This window comes from Pongo pygmaeus, chromosome 10 (assembly GCF_028885625.2).
Source record: "Pongo pygmaeus isolate AG05252 chromosome 10, NHGRI_mPonPyg2-v2.0_pri, whole genome shotgun sequence".
NCBI classification, from domain to species: Eukaryota; Metazoa; Chordata; class Mammalia; order Primates; family Hominidae; genus Pongo; species Pongo pygmaeus.
In genome coordinates this window covers 94,752,722-94,767,496 of record NC_072383.2, presented here as the reverse complement: position 1 = coordinate 94,767,496, position 14,775 = coordinate 94,752,722, and the positions used below count along the sequence as shown (strand labels likewise).

At 37.3% G+C, this 14,775-nt stretch overlaps 1 protein-coding gene across 1 annotated transcript in view; it reads left to right on the top strand.

Moving 5' to 3' along the window:
- The window catches only part of CDK17 (cyclin dependent kinase 17), a 115,907-nt gene that overhangs the window by 50,446 nt on the left and 50,686 nt on the right, over positions 1–14,775 (top strand). The window lies entirely within an intron of this gene.

The window sequence follows — 14,775 nt, the reverse complement described above, 5'->3', positions numbered from 1 at the left end:
TATTAAGTCTTCCAATCCATGAGTATGGGATATACTTTCATTTATTTAGGTTTCTTTAATTTTATTCAACAATATTTTGTAATTTTCAGCATATAAGTCTATCACTGCATTGGTTAAATTTATTCCTAAGTATTTTACTGTCTTTGATGCTATTCTAAATGGATTCTTTTTAAAATTTCCCTTTCATATAGTTCATTGCTAACCTATAGAAATACAACTGATTTCATCATGGCAGTTTTCTTTCTACATCTTAAGGAAATTAGTTTATTAGCTCTAACAGGGTTTTATTTGTGGATTCTTTAAGGTTTTCTTCATATAAGATCATGTCATCTCTAAATAGGGATAGTTTTACTTTTTCATTTCCTATTTGGCTGCCTTATATTTCTTTTTCTTGCCTAATTGTTCTGACTAGAACTTCCAGTACTGTATTGAATAGAAGTGGTGAAAGCAGGCATCTTTGTCTTGTTTTTTGTCTTAAGAGAAAAGCTTTCAGTCTTTCACCATTGAATAGGATATTAACTGTGAGTTTTTATATATGGCCTTTTCATGTTGAGGAAATTCCTTTCTGTTCTGTTTATTGAGTGATTTTATCATGAAAGGGTGTTGAATTTTGTAAAATCTTTTTTTCCTTTTTTTTTTTTTGCTAAATCAGTTGAGAAGTTCATGTGGTTTTATCTTCATTTTGCTAATGTGATGTATTACATTAGTTGATTTTCTTTTTTTTTTTTTGAGACAGAGTTTTGCTCTTGTTGCCCAGGCTGGAGTGCAATGGCCCAATCTCGGCTCATTGCAACCTCCCCCTCCTGGGTTTAAGTGATTCTCCCGCCTCAACCTCCTAAGTAGCTGGGATTACAGACATGCGCCGCCATGCCCGGCTAATTTTGTATTTTTAGTAGAGACGGGGTTTCACCATGTTGTCCAGGCTGGTCTCCAACGCCTGACCTCAGGTGATCTACCTGCCTTAGCCTCCCAAAGTTCTGGGATTATGGGTGTGAGCCACTGCGCCTGTCTACATTAATTGATTTTCTTATGTTGAACCACCGTTGCATTCTTGAGACAAATCCTAGTTCATTATATACCCATTTGGTATAATCTTTTTAATAAGCTGCCGAATTCAATTTGTTAGTATTTTCTTAAGGATTTTTGCATCTATGTTTATAAAGGATACTGACTTGTAAAATTTTCTTTTCTTACGATGTCTTTGTTTGGCTTTGGTGTCAGGGTAATGTTGACCTTATAGAAGTCAAGAAGTGTTATCCCCTCTTCAGTTGTTTAGGAATAGGTTGTTAATTCATCTTTAAATGTTTGGTGGACTTTACCAGTAAAGTCGTCTGGTCCTGGGCTTTTTTGGTTGGAAGTGTTTTATACTGATTGTCACCTCACTTCTTAGGTATATTTTGGTTGTCTGTTTCTTCTTAAGTCAGTTTTGCTGGTTTGTGTGTTTATAAGAGTTTGTCTGTTTCATTAAGCTATCCAATTTGTTGGCATATAATTGTTCATAGCGTTCTTTTATAATCCGTTCTATTTCTTTATAATTGGTAGTAATGTTTCCACTTTCTGATTTTAGTCATTTGAGTGTAATCTCTTTTTGTTAGTCAGTCTAGCTAAAAATTTATTTTGTTGATTTTTTTTCTTTTTTTGAGAGAGAGTCTCACTGTGTTGCCCAGGCTGCAGTGCGGTGGCACGACCTCGGCTCACTGCAACCTCCATCTCCCAGTCTGAAGCAGTTCTCCTGCCTCAGCCTCCCGAGTAGCTGAGATTACAGGTACTTGCCACCATGTCCAGCTAATTTTTGTATTTTAGTAGAGATGAGGTTTCACCATGTTGGCTAGGCTGGTCTCAAACTCCTGACCTCAGGTGGTCCACCCACCTTGGCCTCCCTGCACCCGGACTATTTTGTTGATCTTTTAAAGAACCAACTTTCTGTTTTGTTTTTTTCTCTATTCTTTTTCTATTCTCTATTTTGTTTATCTCCAGTTTGGACTTTATTATTTTCTTCTTTCTGCTAGCTTTGAGTTTTGTTTGATGTTCTTTTTCTAATTCTATAAAGTGTACCATTAGGTTATTGAGCTCTTTTAATGTAAGCTTTTATAGCTGTAAACATCCTCTTTACACTTATTTAGCTACATCCCATATGCTTATGTATGTTGTGTTTTTGTTTTCATTTGCATGAGGGTCTTTTTTATATCTCTTGTGGTTTCTTCTTTGATCAGTTGCTTGAGAATATGTTGCTTAATTTCCACATGTGCATGAATTTTCCGGTTTTCCTTCTGTTCCTGATTTTTAGTTTCATTCCATTTTGATTGGAAAAGAGCTTTTTATGATTTTAGTTTTTTAAAGTTTATTAAGACCTGTTTTATGGCCTGCCTTATGGTCTGTCCTGGAGAATGTTCCGTGTGTGCTTGAAGAGTGTGTATTCTGCTTGTTAGGTGGAGTGTACTATGTATATCTGATAGGTCTAATACAATAGATATATAGTGCTGTTCAAGTCCTATATTTCTTTCCTCCCCCTCCCCTCCCCTCCCCTCTCATCCCCTCCCCTCCCCTCCCCTCCCTTCCGCTTTCTGTGAGACAGAGTCTCTGTCGTCCAGGCTGAAGTGTGATCCTGGCTCACTTCAACTCTGCCTCCCAACTTCAAGCAATTCTCCTGTCTCAGCTTCCTGAGTAACTGGGATTACCAGCATGCACCACCACACCTGGCTAGCTGCTTTTGTATTTTTAGTAAAGACGAGGTTTCACCATGTTGGCCAGGCTGGTTTGAAACTCCTGACCTCAGGTGATCTGCCCGCCTCTGCCTCCTAAAGTGTTGGGATTACAGGCATGAGCCACCGCACCCAGCCACGTCCTGTATTTCTTTATAAATCTCTCTGGTTCTTCTATCCAGTACTTAAAATAGGATATTGAAGTCTCCATCTATTATTGTAGAGTTGTCTGTTTCTCCTTTCAATTCTGTTTTTGCTTAATATATTTTTAGTCTCTGTTTTTAGGTGTGTAAATGTTTATAATTGATGTAGCTTAATGTGTCGAACCCCTTATAATATATGATGGCCTTCTTTGTCTCTTGTTATCATACTCTGTTTTGTCTGACAAAAACATAGCTACACTTGCTCTTTTTTGGTTACTATTTGCATGGAATATTTTTTCCTATCCTTTCACTTTCAGTTTCTTAGTGTCTTTGTATCCAAAGTGCTTCTCTCTCTTTTTTTTTTTTTTGAGACAGAGTCTCCCTCCCTCACCAGGCTGGAGTGCAGTGGTGTGATCTCAACTCACTGCAACCTCTGCCTCTTGGGTTCAAGCCATTCTTCTGCTTCAGCCTCCTGAGTAGCTGGAACTACAGGCACCTGCCACCATGCCCAGCTAATTTTTGTATTTTTAGTGGAGATGGGGTTTCACCATGTTGGCCAGGATGGTCTTGATCTCTTGATCTCACGATCCACCTGTGTTGCCCTCCAAAAGTGCTAGGATTACAGGCGTGAGCCACCGTGCCCGGCCTTTTTTAATGGAGTTTCGCTCTTGTTGCCCAGGCTGGAGTGCAGTGACGCAATCTTGGCTCACTGCAAGCTGCGCTTCTCGGATTCAAGCAGTTTTCCTGCCTCAGCCTCCTGAATAGCTGAGATTATAGGTGCACGCCACTATGCCTGGCTAATTTTATTTATTTATTTATTTTTTGAGATAGAATCTCACTCTGTCACCTAGGCTGGAGTGCAGTGGCGTGATCTCAGCTTACTGCAACCTCCACCTCCCAGGTTCAAGCGATTCTCCTGCCTCGGCCTCCCGAGTAGCTGGGACTACAGGCATGTGCCACCACGCCCGGCTATTTGTTTGTATTTTTAGTAGAGATGGGGTTTCACCATGTTGGCCAGGCTGGTGTTGATCTCCTGACCTTGTGATCTGCCTGCCTCCGCCTTCCAAAGTGCTGGGATTACAGGCGTGAGCCGCTGCACCTGGCCAGTTTTTGTGTTTTTAGTAGAAATGGGATTTCACCATGTTGGCCAGGCTGGTCTTGAACTCCTGACCTGACGCGATCCACCCTCTTCCCAAAGTGCTGGGATTACAGGTATGAGCCACTGCACCCGGTCTCTTTTAGACAGTAGTTAGGTGGATTGGGTTTTAAAAAAATCCAGTCTGACAGTCTCTGCCTTTTAATTGAAGAGTTTAATTCATTTACATTTAAAATACTGATAAGGAAGAACTGATTTTTCTAGTTAGCTATTGTTTTCTGTATGTCTTACTTGTTTCTAACTCCTTAATTTTTTTATTTTTGCCCTTTTATTGCACTTAGCTAATTTTTAAAATAGTGTACCATTCCAATTCCTTTGTTTTTTTTCCTTTTCTGTAATATTTTGTGTTAGTTTTTTAGTGGTTACCTTGAGGAATATAGTTAACATCTTAAAATGATAGTAACCTCACTTGAATAATACCAACTTAGTAGTATATAGTCTGCTCCTGTGTATCTCTATCTCTTCCCTTTTATATTGTTATTGTCACAGATTATCTTTTTATATTTTATGTGCCCATCAGCAGATTTATAATTTTTTTTGCCTTTTAAGAGAAATGCAAATCAAAATCACAATGAGATAACATCTCACGCCAGTCGAATGGCGATTACTAAAATGTCAAGAAACAACAGATACTGGCAAGGTTGCGGAGAAATAGGGATGCTTTTACACTGTTGGTGGGAATGTAAATTAGTTCAACCATTGTGGAAGACAGTGTGGCGATTCCTCAAAGATTTAGAACCAGAAATACCATTTGACCAGCAATTCCATTACTGGGTATATACCCAAAGGAATATAAATCATTCTGTTACAAAGATACATGCATGTGTATGTTCATTGCAGCACTGTTCACAATAGCAAAGACATGGAATCAACCCAAATGCCCATCATTGATAGACTGGCTAAAGAAGATGTGGTACATGGACACCGTGGAATACTATTCAGCCACAAAAAGGAATGAGATCATGTCCTTTGCAGGGACATGGATAAGGCTGGAAACCATTATGCTCAGCAAACTAACGCAGAAACAGAAAACCAAACACCTCATGTTCTGACTTATAAGTGGGAGCTGAACAGTGAGAACATATGGACACAGGGAGGGGAACAACACTTCCTGGGGCCTGTTGGAGGAGGGCGGGGGTAGGGAGAGCGTTAGGGAAAAGAGCTAATGCATGTTGGCCTTAATACCTAGGTGATGGGTTAAGTGCAGCAAACCACCATGGCACATGTTTACCTATGTAACAAGCCTGCTCATCTTGCACATGTACCCCAGAACTTCAAAAACAACAATAAAATAATTAAAAAAACAAGAAAAGCAAAAAGAGTTAAAAACCAAAAGTGCATTAATACTCTCTTTTATAATTACCTGTGTAATTACCTTTACCAGTGTTATGTCTTACGTCCTTTCATTACAGCCTGAGGGTTTCCCTTTAACAGTAGGTCTACTGGTAACATACTTCCTTGGCTTTTATCTGGAAATTTCTCCTTCATTCTTAAATGATAGTTTTGCTGAATATAAAATTCTTGGTTGACTTTTTGTTTTCTCTCTGGATTTAAAATATGCCATTCCTATTGCTGCCTGGTCATCACAGTTTATGATGACACATCAGCTGTTAATCTTACTGAGGAGCCCATGTACATGTCTAGTTGCTTTTCTCTTGCTGCTTTCAAGATACTTTATTTGTCTTTGGGTTTCTCCACTTTGAATATAATGTGTCTGAATTTTGTATCTCCTTTGAATTTATTCTTGGATTTATTTGAAATTTTTGGATGTATGTATTCATGTCTTTCATCAGGTTTGAGAAGCTTTTAACCATTATTTCTTCAAATATTTCCCCCTTTCTTTTATCTTTGGGGGCTCCTGTGCTGTGTAGGTGGGTACACTTGATAGTGTCCCTGTCTGGTAGGTTCATCAGGCTCTATTCATTTTTCTTCATTCTTTTTTCTTTGTATCCCTAAGACTGGATAATTTTAATTGCCTTGTCTTCAAATTTGCTAATCATTTTTTCTGCCTGTTCAAATCTGTTGAACCACTGTAGTGAATTTTTTAATTGTAGTTATTGTAATTTTTAACTTTGGAATTTTTGTTTGATTCCATTTTATAATTTCAGTCTCTTTATTGATATTCTTGTTTTGCTCATACATTGTTTTCCTGATTTCCTTCAGGTCTTTGAGCATATTTAGGACAGTTGATTTAACACTTTTGACTAGCAATTCCAAATTCTGTGCTGCTTCAGGTTTCTGTCAAATGCTTTTTTTCTTAATGGGCCATGCTTTCCTGTTTGTGTGCTTTGTGGTTATTTGTTGAGACCTGGCCACTGTACTACAATGTGATAACTGTGGTTATCAGATTCTCCCACTCATCAGGCCTTTCTTGGCTAGTTGAAGGCTGTTGTCATCCCTTTGTGACTTTCCAAAACCATTTTTGCAAACTGTGTATTTCTTATGTGTATAGTTACTGAAGTTTCTATTACATTATCTCTGTAGTAAGTCAGTGACCTGACAATAATGTAACAATATCTGGTTTAAAGAAGGTGCTGTCTTATTAGATCTTCCAGTAGATGCAGGTGCACCTCCCCTGCCCAGTAGCCCCAGAGGGCCTAAATAAAGGCAAGCATCTGCCTCTGTGCCTGTCTCTCAGTGATCTGCCAAACTGACCAAAATATTCAAACTTGAATTTTTGGAGGACAAAGTTCTCCCACTGCCTGCTATGGCACTAATAAGTCGCTCCAGAGATGGGGGCTGCTATTCCTTACTGTTATGGCAAAGCTGAGAAATGGGGAATGGTAGCTACTGGTTTGCCCATGTGAGTCTCCTATCAAGATCAGCAGCCTCTGCATGAAGCACTTTCCTGGTTGTTTTTAGTGTCTAATTAGGTTCCATACTTGGAAGATAGTTGATTCTTGTTGTTTTTCCAGTTTACTGGTTGTTTTTGGTACAAGAATCAAGCTCTAGAGCATTCTTCTCTGACATTTTACACCTCAAGTGTCATAATAAACTAATATTGTCTTTCTTATGGTATTTTTGAATGGAGGAAAATCTTTGGTACATTTCTTTTCTTCTAGTTTGTGTGTTTCACTATTCATACTATCAAAAGAAAAGAATCAGCCTCAGATTTGAACACATCAAGGATTAATTTTTTTTTTTAGACAGAGTTTCTCTCGTTGGCCCAGGCTGGAGTGCAATGGCACGATCTTGGCTCACTGCAGTCTCTGCCTCCTGGGTTCAAGCGATTCTCCTGCCGCAGCCTCCCGAGTAGCTGGGATTACAGACGTGCACCGCCACACCCAGCTAATTTTGTATTTTTAGTAGAGACGGGGTTTCTCCATGTTGGTCAGGCTGGTCTTGAACTCCCGACCTCAGGTGATCTGCCTGCCTTGGCCTCCCAAATTGCTGAGATTACAGTCATGAGCCACCACACTTGGCCAAGGATTAAAAATTTTAAGTGTTTCTGTAAAAAACCTATAGCATGATTGAAATTTTAATTCAGTGCTCTGTCAGTGTTTTGTACAATCACTTCATGGTTTTGTTTTTTTGTTTGTTTTTTTGACATGGTATCTCGCTCTGTCACCTGGGCTGGAGTGCAGTGGCATGATCTTAGCTCATTGCAACCTCCACCTCCCAGGTTCAAGCGATTCTTCTGCCTCAGCCTCCCAAGTAGCTGGGATTACAGGTGCACACCACCACACCTGGCTAATTTTTGTATTTTACTTTGTGTTTTATGCAAATAACAACATTGTCTCTAGTGAAAAAAGTTTAAGTTTTAAACACTGGTTATTCTTCATTCTGTATGATTAGCTTACATGTCCTAGAGTGTGTTTGGTATTTGTCATGGCTTAATTATTGTGGGGAAAATAACAGAATATTTGCTTACATGCCACCTAATGAGTTCACTTTTTTTACAGTAGTTTTTATTTATAGTCATCATTGCTGAAAATGTTATGAAGAAATAAATCTGTCTTTATCTCTGTTTGATATTTCAGAAAGACTAAGAAAAGCAACATTACATGGAAAAATCTTAGTTTCCCAATAAATCCTAGATTTTATTCTTCACAATACTTGATTTGTTCTACATGTGCATTTTGCTTATTTACCTAAAGGAAAATCATTTAGTCATTTAAAAACAATATTTAGCCTTTTCTTTAATATTTTGCAATTATTAACAAAAAATTGTTTTAAGAATATTTCAAAAACATAAACAGTGGATTGCCACTCTAATAAGTCCTTTTATATTAGAGTAGCTTGAATATAAGGTGAAATTGTATGCAAAGAGTTTCTTACTGCAAGTGCTGAGAAAACCACACTATAACACCATTTTTACGAGTAAAGACTCATACTAGAACATTTAGTTTGGGAGTATTTATAGCTGTTATCTTCTTTAAAAACAGTGTATGGTATGCATATTTTTCTATTCCTAAGGCCCAAACTGAGTTGGCATTCTAGAATCATTATCTATATTCCTTAAGTAAATAGAATTCTTACCTTTTCAGGATAAAAGAAACGTAAAAACTTTCCTTAATTGTATAGCAGATAATCCAAGAACAAGTTTAGCCCAAGGTGAAGTAAGATAATTCATTGTATTTGCAAGTTCCTTTTATGTACTTATTGTTGAGAACTGATTTTTGAACATTTTCAACTGTCTTTAAATGGAGAGTTTATATGCTGTCATTCTGTAACCCTTTACTGCCCTTTTACCATTTTAAATTTGATGTAAGTATTACAAAAAGCTAGAAGTGTTTTTGACATCTAGAAAAACATTAGTTTTGCAGTACACACACATACATATATGAGACGTGTGTGTGTGTACATACATACGCAATATGTGTGTGTGTGTGTGTATGTATATACATGATAGGTGCTATGAGTAAAAACCAAGGATAGAGGAATAGAGAGAGTCAGAAAAGGGCCCTCTGAAGAATGACATTTACACTGAAATGTGAATATTTAGTCATTTACCATTAAGTCACACTGTTTATCTTAATATTCATAGAAACAATAGTGTAGGATGATGGCCTCCAGATTCATCCATTTATTCTAAGCAAACTAATGTAGGAACAGAAAACCAAATACCACATGTTCTCACTCATAAGTGGGAGCTAAGCAATGAGAACACATGGACACAAAGAGGGGTTCAACAGACACCGGGGCCTACTTGAGGGTGAAGATTGGAGGAGGGAGAGGATAAAAAAACTACCTATTGGGTACTATACTTACTACTTTGGTGACAGAATAATCTGCACACCAAACTCCCATATATGCAGTTTACCTATATAACAAACATGTTCATGTACTCCTGAGTTTAAAAGTTAAAAAAAGAAATGATAGTGTAAAGATCTTAATAATCTCAAAAATTTTTATTAAACTGATAAAATATTTTAACCAAACTCTTGAGTGTTCCAATTTTAGATAATCAGTAATTTAGCACTGCCCTATTATAGTAAATATTAAAGATTAACCTTAAAGCCAATGTAAGTAGTTTTTATGTCACAAAAGGTGTTTTTAGTTTAGCATATGTGCCTTTATTCTCAGCTAACGAAAAAAGTTGGTATGCACAGTTCTACTTAAAGATAATTAGAAATGTCAGGGAACCTATTTCATTTGGGAATATTTTTTCTTTAATAATGATCTAGGCTGTGGTAATGAAATTCTTTATTATCTGTGTTTACAAATCACTGTAACTTAATTAAAATTTTACAATTATACCACAGATTAAAAATAGGAACAATTTGAAGATGTGATTTTATTTGAAAATTTTATAGTAAGGTTTAGCTTTATAAGTATTTTTCTCTTGCTTTTATGAATTAGAAATATCTTTCTTACTCCTGACAGAATATAAAATAAGTATAGTTAAAATTACTTTATAGACCAGGATTTTCTTCACTTTTTGATGATGAAATAAGTGCCATGCATATTATTCTGAGTTAGAAGCACATAGAATGTCCCCTGATGTATTGTTCAAATGCACTATATGAAGAAAAGGTTAAGGTTTATGTGATTCTATTTTTTTCTCTTAGACTCTCTTAAAACCATGCTGACATAGAGCATATAAAATGTTCTATGTCAGCATTGTCCAGTAGAAATGTAATGTGCACCCCATATGTAATTTTTAAGATTTTTGTAGGCATATTTTTTGAAAACTTTTTAAAAGGCAGAGTTAATTTTGGTGATTTTTTTACTTAATCAAACATCTAAAATATTTTTCAACATTATTTTATTTTATTGATTGATTGAGACAGAGTCTCACTCTGTCACCCAGGCTGGAGTGCAGTGACACGATCCTAGCTTACTGCAACCTCTGCCCCCTGGGATCAAGTGATTCTCATGCCTAAGCCCAAGTAGCTAGGATTACAGGCGTGCACCACCATGCCTGGCTAATTTTTATATTTTTAGTAGAGATGGAGTTTTGCCATGTTGACCAGGCTGATCTTGAACTCCTGGCCTCAAGTGATCCGCTCACCTCAGCCTCTCAAAGTGCTGGGATTACAGGCATGAGACACTGCGCTTGGCCCTCAACATGTTATTAATATAATAGTTATTAACTTTTTTTTTGGTGAGGGATAATAAATGTTATTGTCTGAAGCCACTAAGGCTTTTTTTTTTTTAAATTTTTAAAAAAGTTGTAAAATACATGTAGCAAAATTCACTATCTTTACCATTTTTAAGTGCAGTTTAGTGGTATTTATTTCATATTGTTCTGCATCTATCACCATTTTCCATCCCCAGAATTCATTTCATCTTGCAAGATGTAAACTCTGTACCCATTAAAGAATAACTTCCCATTCCTGTCCTTCCCCAAGCCCCTGGCAACCAAAGTCCATTGTGTATTTTACAGTTGCAGCACAACTCAGTTTGGACTACATACTTTTCAAGTGCTTATTAGCCTGCTGTTGGCTACAGTTTTGGATAGCTCAGTTCTGTGCTGTAATAGATACTGAATCCATTTATAGTTAGTCTGTGTTACAGAATGTTACTGTGTTATGTGAATTAATTCTGTAATAACATTTCTATAATACTTTGTTATTTTTGTCCTTATTTGCCATCCAGAACAATAGGCAGGTCCCGTGGTCAGCAAAATAGCAAAATGGTCATTCAAAAATGGTGTGGCAAGATTCTGAAGTGGTGATGTCTGTATAGTTGGATACTGCAACTGTAAAATACACAGTGGACTTTGGTTGCCAGGGGCTGGGGGAAGGACAGGAATGGGAAGTTATTCTTTAATGGGTACAGAGTTTACATCTTGCAAGATGAAATGAATTCTGGAGATGGAAAATGGTGATAGGTGCAGAACAATATGAAATAAATACCACTGAACTGCACGTAAAAATGGTAAAGATAGTGAATTTTGTTACGTGTATTTTACAACTTTTTTAAAAATTAAAAAAAAAAAACCTTAGTGGCTTCAGACAATAACATTTATTATCCCTCACCAAAAAAAAAGTTAATAACTATTATATTAATAACATGCTGAGGGCCAAGCGCAGTGTCTCATGCCTGTAATCCCAGCACTTTGAGAGGCCGAGGTGAGCGGATCACTTGAGGCCAGGAGTTCAAGATCAGCCTGGTCAACATGGCAAAACTCCATCTCTACTAAAAATACAAAAATTAGTGACTAGATGCCTGTGTTTGAAAAAGTTGGAATCCGAAATGTTGGTAGTTATGAGCTACCATCTCTTAGGACTTTTTGTTGGGGCACGTAGATTTCTTGGAGTGTGCGTTGGGAATCCCCAAGACCAACCCATCATGCTTGTTGATTTGCTCGAAGGACTCATAGAACTTAGAGAAAAGCTGTTAAACTCACGGTTATGATTTGTTATGGCTAAAAGATGCAGATGAAAATCAACAAAGGGGAAAGGTATGTAGCTTGAAGTCCAAGAGGATCCAGATGTGAGCTTTCATTTGCCTTCTTCTAGTGGAGTTGCATGGGCTATGACAACATGCAAAGAGCTTCAACCAGGGAAGTTCACCTGAGTCTTGTTGTGTAAGAAAATTACTGTGGATTTATTAGATAGGCATGGGGTGCTCATATGACTGACTTTAGTTACTTAGTCTCCAGCCTCTCCTGCAGGTCCTTCCTCACCTAAGAAATCAAACTGATATAGTGTGGGCCAGGGCCCCAGGCATACAAAAACAAGCATTAACCATAATTCATATTGTTTATATAGATTATCTGATATGATCCAAGGTCTCAGTTATGTAGAGACACTCTTATCAGGCAGGATATTCCAAGGGCTCGGAGGTTATCTCCCAGGAGCCTCTCACAGACTCGTGCTTTTTTCAGAATGTGCAGAGTTAGAGTACCCCAAGCCTCCCTAGTTATTTCTTTACTGCACAGGGTGATTTGGGAGCCTAACAAAGGAAGATGTCTCTAGTGTAAAGTAGTGTAAAGTCTTACAGAAACAAAGGGTAGATGAGAGTGGCAATAGCTCAGTACAACTTAAATATCTAGTGTGTTTAAACAAATGGTATGAGTTACTGACTGTCAAGGTAGAGCTATAAAGGTTGCCTATCAGAAGTAAAGAATAGCATTTAGGATAACCCTGCAATTAACAGGTTTCTTAATTGGAATGAACTTCATGGTTTACTTTCTCCTTTGCTTGGGAAGTGCATATGTTATCTCATCTAATCCACATCAAAACCGCCATTTCTGCCTACGATGGAGTAACTTGTAACAGACTAAAACTGCTGAAAACTAGGAATGCTAGGAGAAAAAATCATTTTGAAGGCGTTGTAAAGCTTCTCAGTGAATCAGCACTTGAAGAGTCAAGATTCAGGAGAGAAGGGAGACAGACAAACTCTGTGCTGGTTTTCCTCTTGATCCATTTTCCAACTCTTAAGCTATTGGGGGTAAGAAGATAAAAGCTGAGCAAGGCATAAGAGATGAGCAAAAAACGACTGAGGAAGTTGAATGGAGCTTTCAATAGTTTGTTGTGTCGTTGTTCTGGCCCTAGATTTACAGATGGAATCTGTTGAAGAGCCACACCATAGAGTGAGGACAAATCAGAGGCCTACCAATCTTTGTAGTGTCTGAAACTCAGTCTCAAGTCAGCTCAGTCCTAATTGGATTGCATCAGTCTGCTCCTACAGAGACTGTTAAAAAAATAAAAATTAAATCCTTTTTGGAGGAAGGTAACATCATCTGGAGGCTCTACATTTTTTCCGTATACATACGCATATGATAACTCACAATGTCTTACATACAATAAAAAATTACTAAGCATACAAAAAGATCAAGAGAAGAAAATTGACGAGAAACAGATTGATAGATTGTTCAGACTTTGGAGTTAAAAACAAGGGCTTTAAAATACTGTATTCGTTTCATGAAAATAGATGCTGAGGTGGAGAATTTCACTAGAGAACTGGCATCTGCAGGAAGGAATCAAATGGAAATTCTAGAGCTGAAAAATATAGTAACTAAAACTAAGAGCACAACAGATGGGTTTAACTGCAGATTAGACACAGCTGAAAAGAGGATTTGTGAACTGGAGAATATGTTAGTAGAAAACATTTAGGAGCATAAACTTGACTTTAAACTGAGCTAAGGAATAGAAACTTTTCAATATCTCACCGAAGTATGTCTCTTATTTTAGAGCGTATGGGTGAAAAGAGTCCTTATTAAAGTGCAATTGCAACTCTTACTATTTTAATGTGTATTTAGTATTTTTTGGTATTTTTATTTTAGTGGATTTAAAAAAATTATTAAAAAACATTATTTAAAAGAGAGCATCTCATTCTATCACTCAGGCTGGAGTGCAGTGGCACATTTGTAGCTCACTGCAGCCTCAAATTCCTGGGCTCAAAGTGATCCTCCCACCCCAGTCTCCTGGGTAGCTGGGCATACAGGCAGATGCCACCATGCCTGGCTAATTTTCTTTGTTTTTTCAGTAGAGACAAATTCTCACTGTTTCCCAGGCTGGTCTTAACCTCCTGACCCCAAGAGATCCTCCTGCCTTGGCCTCCCAATATGCCAGGATTACAAGCATGAGCTACTATGCCCAGCTGGTTTCTATTTTAAAATATAATAAGTATATAATATGAAAGTAGTAAAATATAAAATTATTACTTATAAGTTTATTTGTGATACCTCCCCCCCAGCTTTTGAGCAAACAAAAATTATTCTATAACTAATATGCATAGATTACCTGTTCAGTAAACTCAGTTACTTAGAATAAATCCTTAGAATGAAAAAATAAGCAAAACATGTACAGATATAAAATAGATATCTGGAGCTGGATGGTAAAACCCCTGTACTTTAACGTAGAGGAATTGTACGGCCCTTACTCTTGGTTGGTTGGGATAATGGTTATAGTGTGCATGGTGATCTGGTAAGCCAGCTCATCATAGAAATACCAAGTTAGAAAGGAAATTGTGGGTCAAGAATTTGGGTTTGGCATAAGTACCTTGTTTCATCGTATCCAAGACTCTACTATGAATTATACCATCAATTTATGTACCTGTAAGAAAAAATACTGTCAGTTACATTTTGACATCACATTAATTGTGAGATACATTCTGATTTCAAAGATGTTAAAGTGTGGAGGAAAAAGTAAATGGTAATTCTGGTTTTAAATCTCAGTTCTGTCATTTATTTGTTTGACATGAGTCAGGGAACTTCTTTGAGCATGTTTCCTCATGTGTGAAAATGGGATAGTGTACTCTACCTTTCAGAATTAGGAAGACTCAGTTAGAGATATGAAAGTGTCTGCTGTGTGTCAGGCATTCAGTACCCGCTAATTTGGCTTTCGTTTCTTCTTTCTAAAGCTTGGTTCTCTTAGGATGA